This window comes from Lissotriton helveticus, chromosome 12 (genome assembly GCF_964261635.1).
Source record: "Lissotriton helveticus chromosome 12, aLisHel1.1, whole genome shotgun sequence".
Taxonomy (NCBI): domain Eukaryota; kingdom Metazoa; phylum Chordata; class Amphibia; order Caudata; family Salamandridae; genus Lissotriton; species Lissotriton helveticus.
The window spans coordinates 912,363,987-912,382,507 of record NC_136073.1 but is presented as its reverse complement, the minus strand read 5'-3'; positions in this window follow the sequence as shown (position 1 = coordinate 912,382,507).

The following is an 18,521-nucleotide window of genomic DNA, read 5'->3' as shown; positions in this document are numbered from 1 at the left end:
AAGTAAACCCACCCAGATTCCTGGGTGTGCTCCCACGTCCTGGGGGATTACTGCTGACAGTAACAGGAGGTGTTGGAGCTGGCTTTGGAGGTATATTCTCTTTATTGCCATTCTTGGGACAACAGCTGTCTGTTTTGTAATGCCCAACCTGTTTACAGGCATGACAATAAGGCTTTTTCTGGGTTGAAGAAGTGTCTTGGGACCCACCCCCATCCTTGGAGTTTTGGGGCCCTGGGGAAGTCTTTTCCTTACTTTTATCCCCACCCTTCTCTTGAGGCTTGGTAGTCTCTTTCTTTTGGTCACCACCCTGGTTCTTAGGCCTGATCCTGGTTCTGACCCATTTGTCTGCCCTCCTACCCAATTATTGTGGGGAGGTCAGATCAGAGTCAACAAGGTGCTGATGTAGAAGCTGATTTTGACAATTACTTGAGATTTGCTCTCTCATAATTAAATTATACAATCCTGTATAGTCAGTAACCTTACTTCCCAGCAACCAGCCCTCCAGAGCCTTAGTGGCACATTCAACAAATTCAGACCAGTCCTGAGTCTGTGTCTTCTGGGTATCTCTGAACATTAACCTGTACTGTTCAGTGGTTAAGCCTAACCCATCAATCAGAGCACTCTTCAGGACCAGGTAGTTTCTAGAATCCCCATCACTAACTTTGAGGAGTCTGTCTCGGCCTCTACCTTCAAAGGAGAGCCACAAGATTGCTGCCCACTGCTCCTGAGGGACCTGCTGTACTTTGCAAGCTCTCTCAAGTGCAGTTATCCACTTGTGGATATCATCCCCAACTTTGTAGGGGGGCACAATCTTACTCAGGTTTCTATTGTCATAGGACCTGTCTTTATCCTTATTTATTGTTTATTTATTTATTGCGGGTTTATATAGCGCTAGGAGTCGACTCCCGGAGGAGTATCTCCACGCTTCGACCGCTGGGGAACCCGTCCTGGCTCACCCTGAGAGATGGTCCCAGATGGGTATCTCTAAGGTGCGACCAAGCATCCCCGGCGATCTGGGGGGGCCGTTGTGAAGATGAGGCAAGCTGATGCCCAGAGTTGCCGCGTGTGGTCTCTGACTAGAGTAGGCACCGAGGCGAGAATTATCGAGTCCGCTGACCCTGGTCCACGACCCTGCCGCGTCGGGAATCGAACCCTGGTCCCGGGCCGTTCTCTGCTTACGGGTCTGCCGCCTCTAACCAGTGAGCCACACTTCTCGCCCTAAGGGGGTCCTTAGGGATAGTGCTGCCACCAGTGGATCCTAATCCACTCTCTCTAAGCTGCCTTGCTCTAGCAAGTTTCTCTTTGGCCAGGGGCGCTAGAGGGCGCACTGCTGAATGGCCGCACCTGCGTGAGGCTTCAGCAGCCTGGCATACCTATCCGGTCATTTATCCTCCTTTCCCTGCTCCCACCCGCCCGAAAATCCCCACGGGGGCACGGCTGAAGCCACTGCACCACTGCACACTCGGTGCAACTTTGGTGACTCTACCCCCTCGGAGTCCGGAGTTACAGCCTGCGGAGCCCCCCGGCTGACAAGTGACTAGACGCGGCGGAGCTAACAGACGGCTCCGGGATCTACGCGGACCCGAGGCTCGCCACGAGGCAAGTGGGCCTCTAGAGCACAGCGAGAGGCGCGGCCTGTACCGGCGGTGGGGCCGGGCTCTGGTGCCCACTTTGGAGGTACGTGCAGAGCGCATTACTTGCGCAACGGGGGCGAAGGAGGTGCGGTGCCCCCGCCGGTTTCGCTACACTGAGAGCCCCACCGCTGCGGTGATAGGAGAAATCTACTGGCGCCATATTGGACTGGCGGCGCCCGCCTACGGAGAGCCTGGGGCTTCTGGTGACCTGGCCATAGACGGTGCCCTTCACAGCCTGTGGCCCTGATTCCTGCTGTGATACTGCTGAGCTGGAGACCCCTCCAACTTAGTACTCCTGGCTGGGACCTCGAGGCGCTGTGACTTTAGCTGGTCTTCTCGCACCTGTCCCTTGGGGACCGATCCTTTGCTGATCTATCCGCTCTTTCACAGAGGGCCTCTCTCCATACCTCCCCTGCGCTTCCCCCGCTGCCTGACGCCTCGCTTGCTGCGGATACGCCACTACATGACAATTAGTGGTGTGGAGATCCTACCTCCTTCACTCACGTCTCTCAGTCTGCAGTGCGAGTAGCGCCTAGACGCAGAAGCTTCATATTCCACGTTGTCGACATGGGGAAGCCGTACAGTCGCCAACCCAGGCTGCAGTTTGAGCCTGCGTCGCAGAAGAAGACGTCGCGACACACAGGAGACGCGATACAGCCCTGGAGCCCGGTCACGGAGGCCTCGACATCGGCCCCGCCGACCCCAGATATAGCCACCATACTGCAGGAGATGCGCCAGGGCTTTGCAACGGTGGTTGACAAAGTGGATGGTCTCTCATCTCGAATGGACGGGATAGTCCAAAAGATGGATGTGCATGAGGAGCGCATCACTGAGGTTGAGCGCAGAATTTCAGACAATGATGACACCACCGCGGCACATGACTCCCGCCTTGCTAGAATGGACAATGTGTTGAGAGTGATTGCCGCCAAGAATGAGGAGTTGGAGGCTAGAAGTCGGCGGAACAACCTTCGCGTCACGGGCATTCCGGAGTCGACCAACACGGGGAGGATGGAGTTGTATATAGAGAGACTGCTTACAGCGGCAGTGGGGGCAGAAGCTCTTTCGAATCAATTTATAGTGGAACGTGCCCATCGCTCTCTTGGACCCCAGCCCAAACCTGGTGCCCCGCCGCGACCCATAATAGCACGCCTGCTCAACTACAGGGATCGTGATGCGGCCCTCCGGGCAGCCCGAGCGAACCAGAATCTAACATATGATGGTGTGCCTTTCTCCATTTACCCTGACTTTACCCCAGTGGCTCAGGAGCAACGGCGGAAATTCCTTGCGGTCAAGAGGAAACTTCGGGACCTGAACATCGACTATGCTCTCTTATACCCGGCCAAGCTGCGGGTCACCCACCAAGGTACACAGCAATTCTTTCTCAACCCACAACAAGTCGAGGACTACCTTAAGACTTTGCCTAAACGACACAGGAAACCTGCGGATGCTGAGGACTTGCATGCATCTGATCCCGAATAATCACTGGCCGGCTCCCTATGGTGCTTGATCCTGTGCACAACTGGGTCATCCTCGCTCCCCTCTTCGCACGGGGGGTCTCATCCTGCTCTGCGGTGGCGGCGGATGCCCCCGGGGTGCCATGGACGGGTGTTGGACTGCAGGTGGTAATGTATGCCGGGCACCCGCCCCCCTTACTTCCTCTCTGCTCCGGATGGAGGCCCCACGGGTGGACTTGTACGGAGTGGGAGGACTGGTGGTGGTGTAACGTGCGCCTCGGATGACCCCTACTGGGTGTTCCCCAATGACATTGACTTTGGTTCTTACTTGTTTATTGTTTCCTAGCATCGTTTTGCTACGTGGGTGGGGGGTGGGCATGGGGCACTGGCGAGTTGGGGATGCTTCAGTGGGTGGGGGGTGGTGGATGGTTTATCTTATGGTGTGGATGTGTACTGAGCGTGATATGGCTCCCTTTAGAAGAGCCGGAATGTTTTGCTGTATCTGGTTGACTACTGTGCTATGTTTTTCTTTCTTTGGGTTGGGTCCTTTTGTTGGGGCTCTTGGAGGGGCGGTGGGTAGGGGGGTATGCCTAGATTTCTGTTGGGGTTTTGGTTATAACATGTGCATGTTGGGGTTTGAACTCACCTCTCTGCCCTGTGGAGGGCTCCTTATTGGGGGCTGGGAGACATGGGGGCGGGATGGTTGTGTTGTGCGTTGTCTGTGGTTAAGACATGTCACAGGTGGTGGGGGCGCTCCTTCAGTGCTCCGCTCCCTGATCCTTCTGCGTGTCACTGGGCCGATTCGCCTGGGTGATGGCCTGTTTATTGTTCATGGAGACCTGACCGTTTTACTTGCCTTAATCCTGTATTCATTGTCTCGCACTTCTACATGGGGGACACACGTTTGAATGTGATTACTTGGAATGTGAGGGGGCTGGGAGACCATAGGAAGAGACGACAAGTATTAAGTTACCTTGATCGCCATAACGTCCACATTGCTTTCCTGCAGGAAACGCACTTTGCACCCCACAGGTCACACTCCTTTGGAAGTAGATGGGCTTCCCACAGGGTCTTCGCTAATTACTCCTCATATGCACGAGGTACGGCCATTCTGGTTAAGAAGTCTGCACCGTTTCGGCTTGCTGGATCCATGGCTGACCCCCAGGGGCGGTATTGTTTATTATGGGGCAGACTGGGGCACATGACGGTGACGCTAGCATGTTGTTATGGACCTAACGTGGATGACCCACAGTTCTTCACTGCTTTATGGGCTGCAATAGTAGAGACGGGACCACAACACCTCATATGGGGGGGGGATTTCAACACAACCCTGCACCCACCTCTGGATAGGTCACACCCCGCCCCCCACCATTACACCAACGGGCGAGAAGTCCTTCGAGCTACCATGACCGGTAACAATCTAATAGACGCTTGGCATTCACACTGCGGGTCTAGCAGGGAAGGTACACATTTTACAGCGCAAGCTAAATCATGGGTGCGACTTGACTATTTCCTCCTGACCTCCCATCTGTACACTTCACTGGTTCACGCGTCGCACCTCCCCAGAACATATCCCGACCACTCCCCCGTTCTTATTGCATTGTCCGGCTCTGAGCTGAGCCCCCCAGTGACGGCATGGCGTATGCAGCCCTCTATGTTATTAGACTCGGCCTTTCAGGAAGAACTCCGGGATGAATGTCTGGATTTCTTTAAACGCAATAAGGACTCGGTCCAGGACGTTGAAACCATATGGGACGCCTTTAAGGCCACACTCCGGGGCTTATGTATTTCAAAGGGCTCCGGGGTGCTCAAGAGCATACTGAATAGATTACGCGGTCTAGAAGCTGACCTACGTAGCGCAGAAGACCGCCTCAGGGCTGGCCCTGACAATGCAACCCTCGCTCCCATATGTGACAAATTGTCGGAGTACTCTGAGGAGGCTGCTCGCGAGGTAAAATTCAGGAACAAATACTGGGTGGCCAGGCGCTATGGAGAGGGTGAGAGACCTGGGAAGGCCCTGGCGGCGACGGTTAGGCTAAGGCGTTCACCAACTGTTATACTGGAACTAGACACGGCAGAGGGGCTGGTGCTCAGGGACACCACACAAATCCTGAACGAATTTGTGAGACACTATGGTGCGCTATACTCCTCTACCGGGACTGGCGAAATCACACTAGACGACTATTTAGCAGATGTCTCTTTAGGATGGCTGAGTGATGCGCAGAGAGCCTTTTTGAGCGCTCCGTTTGAATTGGATGAGGTCAGAGAGGCTATCATGAGTATGAAATCGGGCAAGGCCACCGGGCTGGATGGCATCCCTATTGAATTTTACAAAACATTTATTGAATTCATGGCGCCAGTGCTGCGGGAGGTTTATGAGGATGCGCTAGAGGTGGGTCATCTCCCTGCCTCCATGAGAATTGCCCTCATTAAATCCCTGCTCAAGCCAGGTAAATCTGCTGCTAGCTGCGACTCCTATAGACCGTTGTCCCTATTGAATTGTGACGTGAAAATTCTTGCGAAATTGGTTGCAACACGCATCAGCCTCCTCCTCCCTGACCTGATACTACCGGACCAAGCCGGTTTTGTCCCTGGAAGGGCGACGTCACATAATCTTCGTACCTTTTTTTCGGTCTATGACTCCATCCACGAAGATCTGCCAATGGCTGCCGTCTTTTTTAGACGCCACCAAGGCATTCGACTCGCTCGAATGGGACTATGTGTTCACAGTTCTGGAGCGAATGGGATTCCCGCTTATCTTTATTTCTTGGATTAGACTGTTGTATACGCGTCCTGTGGCCAGAGTCCTCATCAATGGGAAATTGTCTTCGGAATTCCCGATCTCCAGGGGGACAAGGCAGGGTTGCCCCCTGTCCCCACTCTTATTTGCTATAGCCACTGAACCCCTAGCTGCTAAACTGCGGCAACATCATAGGGACAGTGCTCTACGCTGTTTTCAGAGACAAATACTCGTCTCTATGTATGCCGATGATATCACCCTTTATGTCCGCCATCCCAGCCACAACCTTCATCCCATACTCCGGGAATTTATACGGTTTGGTGCCCTTTCGGGAATCCAAATTAACTGGAGTAAGTCGTGTGTCTTTCCCCTTACAGCCTCCACAAGTCAATTTCCGCTAGAATTCCCGCTTGCCTGGTGTACAGGGGACTTTAAATACCTGGGTATACATGTGGAGAAGGGTAGAGAAGAGCTGATCCGTGCTAATTATGGCACGGTGATGGACAAGATCCGTGACAGTATATCCAGATGGATATCACTACCCCTTTCCATGGCCGGGCGGGCCTCATTAGTTAAGATGGTAATACTCCCTCAACTTTTGTACCTCTTTATGAACATTCCGTATCACCCCGGGCCCCATTTCTTCCGACTACTCCGCTCGGAGTTGCTCCGACTGGTGTGGGGTGGGAAGACACCTAGACTCAAATGGGAGATCCTAGTTCGACCATTCTCGCAGGGAGGCTTCGGTATTCCTGATTTTGAGCTTTATTATCAAGCTGCTCAAGCCCACTACGCATACTTTTGGGTGCATCAGCAGAGATATATGCCTCAATTGGCGGCTGAACACTGGTTGGCCCACCCGACTCCCATTGAAGGCGCGCTCCATTCCCAAATTGAAGGCAGAGACAAGACTCCCACCACGGTGTCTAGCACGGTCACGGCCTGGAAATCCATTACTGTGCGGCTTAAGTCACAATTCCTGTATGCTCCGCTATTACCACTGACCTAACACCCACAGCTCCCGCTCCTGCAGGAAGTTGGTTTTCAAAAACTGCTGAAAAGCATACATGTCACTACATGGGGAGACTTGTATCGTGATGGCACCTTCCGTACTAAGGACCAATTATACGAGAGCATTCAGCCGACACCCCTAGACCTGTTTTATTATATCAGGCTCAGACACGGACTGCAAGCCATCACACCTGACTTCCCCTGTGAGCCCCCGGTGCTTCTTCCTCTACAAAACATGCTGCTTCGCGACAATCCCAATAAACTGGTGTCCACACTCTATAAATCTGTCCGCGATAACACGACCTACAATGCTCTACCCGCTAGGCACAAATGGGATCAAGACTTAGCCTTGACTCTTACGGATGCACAATGGGACTTTTGCACGCAACAGACCGAGCGCATATCCTCCAATAGCCGTTATAGGATAATTCACTATAAATTCCTACACAGACTGTACTATACTCCAGTGCGCTTACACAGATTTCAGCTACGGCCTACAGACACGTGTGACAGGTGTGGGGATCCTGGGGCTGACTTCCTTCACCTTGCATGGGGGTGTGCCGAGGTGAGCAGATACTGGACCCAGGTATTTCAAGCACTGTCTACAATGATACATGAGACGATAAGTCCGTCCCCATTGCTGGCCCTTCTGGGGTATGTTGCTCCACTCCAGGCGGCTCACCGCAAATTTGTGGCACTGGCTATGCTTCTGGCTAAACGCAGGGTGGCCTGTAGATGGGGGAGAGGGAGAGCGCCCAAGTTTAGGGATTGGATGAGCGACATGGTATACTGCCAGGAACAATTGCATACTTACTCCGAGCTGTTGCCACCCACTTCCAGGCCTACTGATATTTGGGCCCCATTACAATGTTATTTGATTACTGACCCACTGGAAGATGACAGCGCTTGAAGTTGGGATAGTGTAACACTACAGTGCCGCTTTATGGCCCTGCATTTACAGTCCTAGGCCTGCATGTCGGGCTGGATGTACTGGCCTCCCCCCCCACCCCTCCCCCCCCGATCTCTCTCTTCCTCCCCCCTCTCTCTTCCCCCCCACCCCCCCTCTCTCTCCCCTGCCTCCCCATTTCTAGGTTCTCACTGGTCGCTCTCACTCCCACATTGCCACTCAGGTGATTACCAACCTACCACCTATAACACTGACGCCCGCCATTAATTTTAATTATGGGCTTTTGGCTTTGCCAGCTGCGTTCCTCCCACGGCCTGATATACCCGCTCGCACACACGGTATGCGCCCCCCCCCCTGGGTTCACCTAGACCCTGCACATGTTAATGTTGACACTTGGTTTCTAAAAAAGCAAGACACATTGATTTTACTGTATGCTATTGAATGTCGCGATTATATTCACACCCATGTACCATTGTCAGTCCTTGCTCTTTATATGTGCATTGATAGCGGCCGGCCTCCGGGTTGTTGGCGAGACGCTGTGTGCTCCTGACAGTTCTCAATAAATGTTTTGCACCCAAAAAAAAAAAAAAAAAAGTTTCTCTTTGGCCAGGGCAACTTCTAACTCTTGCTTCTGGATCCTAAGTTCAGCCTCTCTCATTTTGGCCTCATGTTCCCTTCTCTGAGGGCTAGTCAACTCCCTTCTGGAATTGCCATGAGAACCTCTAGAAACATGGGAAGTATTGGATTCACCTGAGTGATTCCTCCTCCTCCTATGCTCCTGGTTAAGTCCATTTGGGGGTCTGAATGGGGTGGACACACCTTCAGTCCCAAATAAGCTTAAGTTAGCCTGGTTAAGCCTGCTGACTAACACCTGGCTATTTCTACCATCATCAGAATCACTTTCTTCCTCCTCCTCTTCCTCTTCCTCAGGCTGAGTATTCCCAGGGGTCTGGTCTTCCTCATCTATCTGGATGACAGGGGCAGGGGCATTAGGGTTATCATCTTCAGAAGGTGAAACTTCCTCACTAGTCCCTGAGGGGCCTGGTTTGGAGTTCTTTAGAGCTTCAGATTGGTCTAACAGCTCTCTGAGGTGTCCTGCTGTAGGAGTAGGACCTGTTTTGATTCCTCCCATGGAACACAGTTGCCTCAGTTCCTTAAATGGAAAGATAGCAAATGTGGATGGTGCCCTTGGAGGGTCACTCTCAACAGAGTTGGGTCCAGTGGATCCCTCTGCTCCAGACATTGCTCTTGTGTGGTGGATGTGTTGCAATCTACCTACACTTATGTTTTCCTACAAAACCTATCTAGTAGTTGTAGTCAGGGTGTGCTACTCCCTATCCTCTACAACAACTAAGTTCAGTAGAACTTAAGTATATCTAGTCTTGTTTTAGTGTACCTATCAGGTACCTGTATGATCTTTCAAATGATATTTTCAAAGATTGTAATGGTAAAACAACAGCAAGCTCAAATCCCAATCCGCTGCTCACCAATGTGAGAAGTTGGCCTGGTATATGCTGCTCACTAGTTCTAGTGATCACCTTGTACCATGCCAAGCAACCCTTATGGTGCAGGTTGTAAAGTCAACCTTATAGACAAGCTATCCTAGGGGTAGCATGGACTAAGCAGTCTTAGGCTAAACTCTGTAAAGGCATGTGAAGCAAGCTGTTTTACCATACACAATCCCTTGAATACCAAATGAAAGGACACCACACAGATATATATTGAAAATATATATAGATTTATTTCTCAAAAGATACCCTATACTCTTTATGAGCACAGAAGCACAAGCGTTAAAACAAAACACAGTTTTAATACACAAAAGTTGCACGAATATGGATGAGCCCTAGGGGCCACCTAAACCATATACTAAAATAGTGGTATAAGAACCACTATGGGGAAAGTGAAGAGGCCTAGGGCCTGGGGAACCGCTGGAGCTGATCGGGACTAGCAGTGAAGAAGTCGGGAAAGGCCCGCGGGACTCGGGTGCAGTGCGGAAAGAGCACGCAATACCAATGCAATGTCAATGGTGCGTAAAAGTTACAAAGTTAGTTAAAAAGGAACCTTCCGAGGGACCTAGAAGGATGAAACTTTAGACACAGACCCTAGAGGTGTGTACCAGTGTAGGAACACCGGCGGATCTGAGTTACCTCACCCACAGGAAGTGGGTGCACAGGGTCGAAGTAGTGTCGGGTTTCGTCACGCAGGTCGATGGTGCTTGGAGCTGAAGATGCTGCAGGCGGCTCGATGTGAAGAGTTCCGGTGGATCCAAGGGTGGATCTGAAGAGGTGAAGACCTGAAAGCAGAGGGGACAATGTTCAAAGTCACTAGCCAGTGACTACCGTGGAACCAGAGTGGAACCAGGCGATGTCGAGTGCAAACAGGTGTCGAGGTGTAGCTTCGGTCACGAGCTGTCCCACGCAGGCTTCTCGCTGTTGGCGGTATCGGCAACCGGATGGAAGCAAACAGGTCTTGGCTAAGGCAAACCACGCAGGAATCGAAAAAGGCTTGTTACTTGGACCAGCAAGGTCAGAGCGGGTGCTCCTTTTTACAGGAGCAAGGGCAAGTCTGGAGCAACCAGACCTGCAGTGAAAGTTGAAGGTTTTGTCGCCAAGATGGCCGCTAGCCACGTGGCAAGTGGCCGGGATGGCGCGTCGAGTGGCACGGTGCAAAAGGGCCCCACGCAGATCGTGGAGATGCTGGGGAGCTGATCTTTGGTGCAAGGGCTGCTCGAGGTTAGGGCTTCTCAAACCCCAAAGCACAGCATCGAGGGTGCCTCTGATGCTGCGCAGTCAGCGTTTCGGGGGTCTTCCAAGATGTCTGGTCCCACGTCTCTCGGTGCCTCCACGGGTCCCTTCTTTGCAGGGACTGTGGATCGGGCGGTGAGAAGTCTGGGAGTCTGGGTCTTGTCAGGCTCTGGGCTCGGGCTCGGGCGGGAGGCGGCGGCAAAGCAGACGTCGAGTTGCTGGTTGGTGCCTGTGTTCACAGGGTGGTCACTCCTTGGCCACAAGGGAGATTCTCTTCCGTCTTCTGAGCAGCAGAATGTCGAAGACCAGTCTTCTTCTGTATTTCAAGTTGATTCAGGATGATCTCAAGTCTCAGGACACAGCTCCCACTCTTATTCGAATCTGGGGGGCCGGATCACCTACTAGGTCCCTCCTCTGGGTGGAACCAGGAAGGGGGTGGTTACACCCCCTTTCCTTTGTCCAGTTTCGCGCCAGGACTGGGGCTGGAAGGCCCCAGCACCGGTTTGAACTGGCCTATGCACAGGGACACCTTGTGTGCCCCAGGCATGTCTGATTCTATTCAGCCCTGTCCTACCCAATACACAAAATCCTGTCTGGGGTGGTGCTAGCACCTCCCAAGGCAGGAAACCCTTTGTCCAAGCTGCCCTCGCTGGAAGGACTCCCAGCAGCCGGAGGTCAGACTTGTGTCTGCGGTGGCAGCATCCATCTTGTGATGCTGAGGCTCTGTTTAACTTTAACCGGGGTTCAGGTTAGGTACATGTCGTGTCCCTCTAGAAGGGTGGAATGCTACCCCCGTCGCCAGAACTGGCGAGGGGGTAGTATTCCAATTCGTATGACACCTTACTCGACATGTTTTGATAAAGCCAAACCCAAGATATCATTTAACCGCGAGGTTCATAATGCACTTAAGAGTATATGGTATGGCAGTATCATGAAACAGCTAAAGGACATGGTTCCGAAAGCTGCAGACAGGCTCAGCTCATGCCAGAGCACTATCTCACATATTTCCAAGCACTCTGCCTCCAGGATTGATGAGGCCTTCCATAGGAGTGACTGATAGGAACATATGTGTCCATTTTAGGTTAGGTATAGGCATACTACACCTAAGTAAGGGGTGGTTACACGGACTTACCCCAGCTGAGTGATCAGCCAGTTGTGTCAAATATGGAGGCCAGGCCAGGGGTGGCATAATACATGCTGCAGCCCCTGGTAGGCCTTGGAAGCACCTATGCCCTGGGTACCTGGGTACACTGTTACAGGGGCCAATAAGGTGAACCAATTCCAATTGTGTATGTACCTAAGGTACATGGAGTCCATTTTAAGGAGAGAGCAATTAGCCTGGGGCCCTGAATAGCAGGATCCCAGGCCAATTACGTAAAAAACCAGCTAAACACCAGGCAAAAAAAGTTTGGGGGTAACCATAGTCAGATATCCACCTTCCTACAGGGAGAAACACCCAGTGCTAAAAGTCAGTGCGAATGGGGAAACCTAACGCAGTCTTTTTTGGTCATTTTGTTTGTCTCTTGATCAATTCACAAAGTGCTGCATAGTGGAGCTCTGCGAACTCAGCCCAGGCCTACATTACTGTTTACTGTGAAAAATTGCAGGTGTTATGGAAATGAAGTAATTCAGCTGTAAATGGTGGTAGCAGAAAGGCATCAGGTCCCACTATATTTGTAGAGGAGCTATCTAACACATAACTGCTGTGATGAAAATAAAGAAATAAATAAAGATTATTTTTTTTTAAATTACGATCTCTTGGGCTCAGGCCAGATTGTGACTTGTAAAAAGGAGTAGGTGAGCTCTCAATACACTCTACTAGAAGAAATACATATTGTGCTGCTTTTTAATGAGGGGAAGTGTGTGGGAGATGAGTATGATCTCTTTCGGGCTCTGCGAGTAGCTGTGTTATGTTTTCTTCCTCAGTTTCTCTTTGCCAAAGCGCCGGGACACCCCTTGGGGTAGCCGCGCGCTATAAAAGAGATATAAACATAACATAACATAACATAAAGTGATGATTAAAAGGTTAATTCTGTTCTAAATAAGCAAATGTTATGATATCATGAAACTCCAGGGGAATCGTGAAAAGTAGGAAGAAGTAGGTGATGTTTGAATACACTCAGGTATGCACACTTCTTACTCCAGGAAGAAGTCTTAATTGATATTGTGTTAATCAAATCTAATTTACTTCCATCATATTGGGAAGAGTTGTGAGTAGAGCTCTTTCTGAACCCTACTATGCACACCCATCATCCAACATAAGTTTGTCAGTGGACTCTCCAACCCCAGCTCCAACACCAACGACAACCCACAATTGCAAGACCTGTGCGACTCCCTCGCTACCTTCTTCCACCGCAAGATCGCCGACATCCACGACAGCTTCAACAACCTGACCACCTCAACAAGCAATGACACCTCAGACCCCATGACCACCGCCAACAGAGACCCTCTGCTCACCTGGACCCACATCAACGATGTCACCACCATCAAGATCATGAACACCATCCATTCCGGCTCCCCATCAGACCCATGCCCACACCACATCTTCAACAAAGCCAGCGCCACCATCGGGCCCCATCTCCCTAAGGTCCTAAACCTCCTTCGAGACCACGACCTTCCCAGAGAGCTGGAAGCACGCCGAGATCAACGCCCTGCTCAAGAAACCCAAGGCGGACCGAGAGACCTCAAGAACTTCCGGGTCATTTCTCTGCTCCCGTTCCCAGCAAAGGTTATCAAGAAAGCCGTCCACAAACAGCTGACCCGTTACCTCGAGGAAAACAACATCCTGGACCCGTCCCAGTCCGGATTCCACAGCAACCTCAGCACCGAAACCGCCTTCATCGCCACCACCGACGACATCAGGGCCCTGCTGGACAAAGGCGAAACTTTATCCTCCTAGACCTATCAGCCGCCTTTAAAACCGTCTGCCACTGCACCCTATGCAAGCCTCCACAACGTAGGGATCCGAGACAAGGCTCTGGAATGGACCATCTCCTTCCTCTCCGGCTGAACCCAAAGCGTCCGCCTCCTCCCTTTCCGGTCTGAGGCCTCCAAGATCATTTGAGGCATACCCCAAGGATCATCCCTCAACCCGACATTGTTCAACATCTACATGGCCCGCTCGCCCACTTTGCCAGAATGCACGACCTCAACATTATCTCCTACGCTGACGACACACAGTTGATCCCCTCCCTCAACAAGGACCCCCACACCGCCAAAACCAACCTCCACAAAGGAATGAAAACCGTCGCCGAATGGATGAAGAACAGCCATCTGAAGCTGAACTTGGACAAGACAGAGGTCCTCATCCTTGGCTCCACCCCCTCAGCCTTGGACGACTCCTGGTGGCCGACCGCCCTGGGAGCAGCTCCAACATCCACCGACCAAGCACGCAACCTGGGATTCATCCTCGACCCAACACTCTCCATGACTAAGCAAGTCAACGCCCCCCACATGCTCCGGAAGATCTACAGGTGGATCCCAACCGACACAAGAAGAACTGTCATCCAGGCCTTCGTCAGCAGTAGGCTGTACTACGGAAATGCCCTCTAAGCGGGAGCCCCGGCCAAACTGCTGAAACGACTGCAATGCATACAGAACGCCTCTTCCCGCCTGGTCCTCGACATCCCTCGACACATCCACATCACATCCCACCTGAGAGACCTGCACTGGCTGCCCGTCAACAAGAGGATCACCTTCAAACTCCTAACCCACACACACAAGTCCCTCCACGACACCGGAACATCATACGTCAACAGACGACTCACCTTCTACACCCCTCTGCCGACCATGCCCTCGCTACTGTCCCCCGCATCCGAAGAGTGACCGCCAGGCGCAGATCATTCTCCCACCTCGCCGCCAAGACCTGGAACACACTCCCCATCCTCCTACGGCTGACCCAAGACCTACTTACCTTCAGGAGACTACTTAAGACCTGGCTCTTCGCGAAGTAGCAGCACCCCCCCCCCCAGCACCTTGAGACCCTCACGGGTAAGTAGTGCGCTTTACAAATTTCGTGATTGATTGATTGATTGAGTGGAGAGGTCAGCCCATCCATATATCTTACCATGCACACCTGTCATTTCAGAGAGATGTCTCAAAGAAGAGGCCTGTCAATCCCCATACACCCTACTATTCACACCTATCATCTGAGAGAGGGGTCTCCAAGGAAAGCCAATCCAACCACACAACCTATTACCAACACCTGTCATTTGGGAGAGATCTCTCAATGGAGAGGCCAGTCCCTCCCTACGTCCTACTATGCGCACCTGTCATCTGAGAGTGAAGTTTGAAAGGTCAGCGCTGTCCTTCCCCACACCCTATTACACACACCTGTCAACTGAGAGAGACCTCTGAAAGGATGACACAGTCCCTCTCCACACCCTACTATGCACACCCGTCATTACAGAGAAAGGTCTCAGCAGAGAGGTCAGTCCATCCATACACCCTCCTACACTCATCCATCATCTGAGAAAGAGGTCTGAAAAAAGAGGGAAGTCCATGCAAACACCCTACCATGCGCACCTGTAATGTGACAGAGAGGTCTGAAAGTAGAGGCCATTCCATGCACACACGATTTTATGCATACCCGTGATTTGAGACAGAGATGTGAAAGGAGAGGCCGGTGCCTCTCCATTCACTAATACGCAGATGTGTCATTTGAGAGAGAGGTCTTAAAGGAAAGGCCGGTCGCTCCCCATGCACCTTACAATGCAAACGCCGCTACCTGGGTTTTCCTGCCCAGGTTTTCCCTGCTCACCATTCTTCCTGCCGACAGAAGTCACCCTAGGACCTTCTTAACGCAGGCTGTAGCTTTAGTTGGCAACTGGGCACCTAGATGGCCACTTACCAGTGGCCTTCGTTTGCTGCTTGTTTCAACCTGAAAAAGTTGCAGCCTTTTGACAAAGTGCCCAGGTTTCCCAAGCTAAACTTTCATCCAGCCAAAAGAAGCACCTCCCACCACAGGACCTACTTAATGCAAGCAACTGCACAGAGGGTGCACGCAGGTGCAGTAGGTGTGCGGCTGGTGTGCCGAAGTTGCACAAAAGACAAGCTAATTTGCACCCGTCCCTGCTTGGACTGCACCCTGTGCCAGGAACCATGACCAAATTTCTGTCATCGCTCTCAATGTCTGATCTCTTAGAAAACACTCCACCAAAATCTGGGACCCCTTCAACACATCAGACCTTCCCTTCCTGACTTAAACATGACTCAACCCAGCCTCCAACCAATATATTACCATAGCCGCCCATCTGCCTACAAAATCACACACCAGGACCGAACTCACAAACCAGGCAAAGGACTCGCAATCATCTACAGAAACACAATTGACTGCACAACCTCAATGGACTCAAACACAAACCTTATTGAAAGCTTCCACTTTTAAATTACAGATGGACTACAACGCCACCCTTATGGGAACCCCCTTTTTTTGTTTCCCAGACCCATGAGCGGATTCTGCAGCTACATTGCAGACTTCATTGCTCCCCTCTCTATCAGATCAACCAATTACATCCTCCTCCGGGAGCTCAATTTCTATCTTGAAGACACCACAGACCCTAACTCCACTGCCCTCCTCAACAGTCCCAGCAAACTTGAACTCACCCAGTTCATCCAAGGACCAAGTCACTCAGCAGGCCATACTCTCAACCCTGTTTTTTCCTCCAACAAAAGGATCACCACCACCCATATAAGCCCGCTCTCATCATTTGACTACTATATCATACATTTTAAGATACCCGACCACCATACCACCCTACGTGAAAAACCCCAAGCAAATTCAAGAGACTGGGGCAAAATATCTAAAGGAAACGGAACCAAACCCCTACAGGAATGCCCACTAAACCATAAAAGGAACCTCAATGTCAACCCAAATCACTCCCATAAATGGCTCACCAGCTTGCCCAGCCACATTACTCCCACCAGAAACAAGGCCTACAAATGCAACAACCAACCCAACTGGTATAAAAACAACCTCAGGAAGTACTAGCTCACTGTAAATAACTTGAGAGAAAATGGAGACTTGACAAAAACAGCTCCGCAAGATCAATATATAAAACCGGCCTCTACCACCAACAACTAGGAGATGCAATGAAACATGCCCTAATTCACAGACTTGAAGCCAGATCAAATGACCAAAAAGAACTCTTCACCATTGTTAAAGAGTTCCCCAATTCCAAAGCTGCCAACAACATCATCCCACCCCAAGAACTCTGCAACAACCGCTCAAACTTCCTCAAACTGAAGATTGCCAAGGCCTACAACACCTACAACGGATGTATGTCATCACAACGCATGCTTTTACTCCGCATGCCATTACAACGCAGTTTTTACAATGCAAGTCGTTACAACGACTTGCGTTGGGGGGCGCTGGATAGTGGAATAGTTTAATTTTCTATTCCAACTCTAGTCCCTGTGGATAGTAGGGAAGGTGAAACTTTTCCCTATCCTACAGCGCCCTCCAGCGCAAGTCGTTGTAATGACTTGCATTGTAATATCTGCGTCATAATGGTAGTGTGGAGTAAAAGTTGCGTTGTAAAGGATGTTTCCCAGCTACAACACATTAGGTGTTGTAGTCCTACAACACATTCAACCCACAGCATACTGATGCAAACTCCCCAGACCCGCTGGACACCTCCTTCGTTTGCAAACTGCAGCTAAGCAACTGGAATACTCTCTCAAACAAAGAAACCACTGCCCTGATAAATGCAATTCACTTAGGGACCACCTCTGGTCCATGCCCCCACTTCATATACAACCTTGGAAAAGCCAGAATTTCCCTTGCGATCACTGCTGGTATCAATACTCCATAACCACCACCATCTTTCTGTCTTGTTGGAAAAGTGCAGAAGTCAAAACCCTATTGTAGAACCTAACAGCGAACTTCAATACTCCCAGCAGCTATAAACCCATCTCGCTCCTGCCTTTTCGATCTAAAGTCATGGACAAAACCTATCAATAGCCAACTTGCAGACCACCTAGAACCCCATCAACACCTTGGCAGTTATCAATCAGGGTTTCATACCAACCACAGCACAGAGACATCTCTCATTACAGCCACTGATGTCAGTCAGTCAAAATACGCTTTATTCGATTTTTGTTAAAATCATCAAAGGCAATACATACAGCACAAATAAAAATCACATTGCAATTTACATACAGAATTCAATTAATAGTCAATTAGATTAAAATTGTATTCAATTAAACACACAAGACCAGCATTTAAAATGAGACGTTCCCTGGGCTTGTTTGTTTCTTAATCTAAATGCAGCCGTTAGGTAAGATGCAACACGAAAAATGATGTGCGTGTTGCCCAACATTTGAAGGAAAATTAATGCTGGCCTAACCTGAAGAAAGCCTGCATCCTTCAGAATAGGTATTAAATATTTCTCCCTAGCGGTGGCATTAAGTCCACAAAAGAACATAAAATGTAGAGTATCTAGGGTAGAAAAATTATCGCATTTGCAAGGTGGAGCGTCCTTCGGTTTTGCCCAAGTAGAAAAACAACCAAGTGTGTAGGGGATCAAGTTCATCCTAAATTTAATAAGCAAAACTCTGTGGAGGGGATTAGTGACAATTTTTAAGTAAGGTTCCAGAGAGGGAGTGGTACTTAAGATCAGATAAGCTCTTACTGACGGTTTCATTACTTCCCTCTCTTCTCTCTCTAACCGTGCCCTTTCAAGGAAATGATGTTTAATCCACCCAATATCCTGTATTCTAATACTTGATGGGGCTGAATAGATCGCCGGTCTCCCCAGCACGGCAAATGAGGTTTTAAGGTATCTCAGCCAGGGTATTCTCAAGCGTGGTCCCTGGATACCACATCCAACAGAATACCATGGTTCAGCGTCAGCTCAGGGTTCAGCCATGTTTTAATCCAAAAGAGTAGGGGTGCCAACTTCAGTCTGTCTGTAATGTAGGGTAAGCCCAGTTCCTCATGAGTGGAGAACTTAGGGGTAGAATTTGGGACAGATAGAAATTGACGAATGAGCCCATTTTCAACTCTCTGAATACGATCCTGATTGACGTATC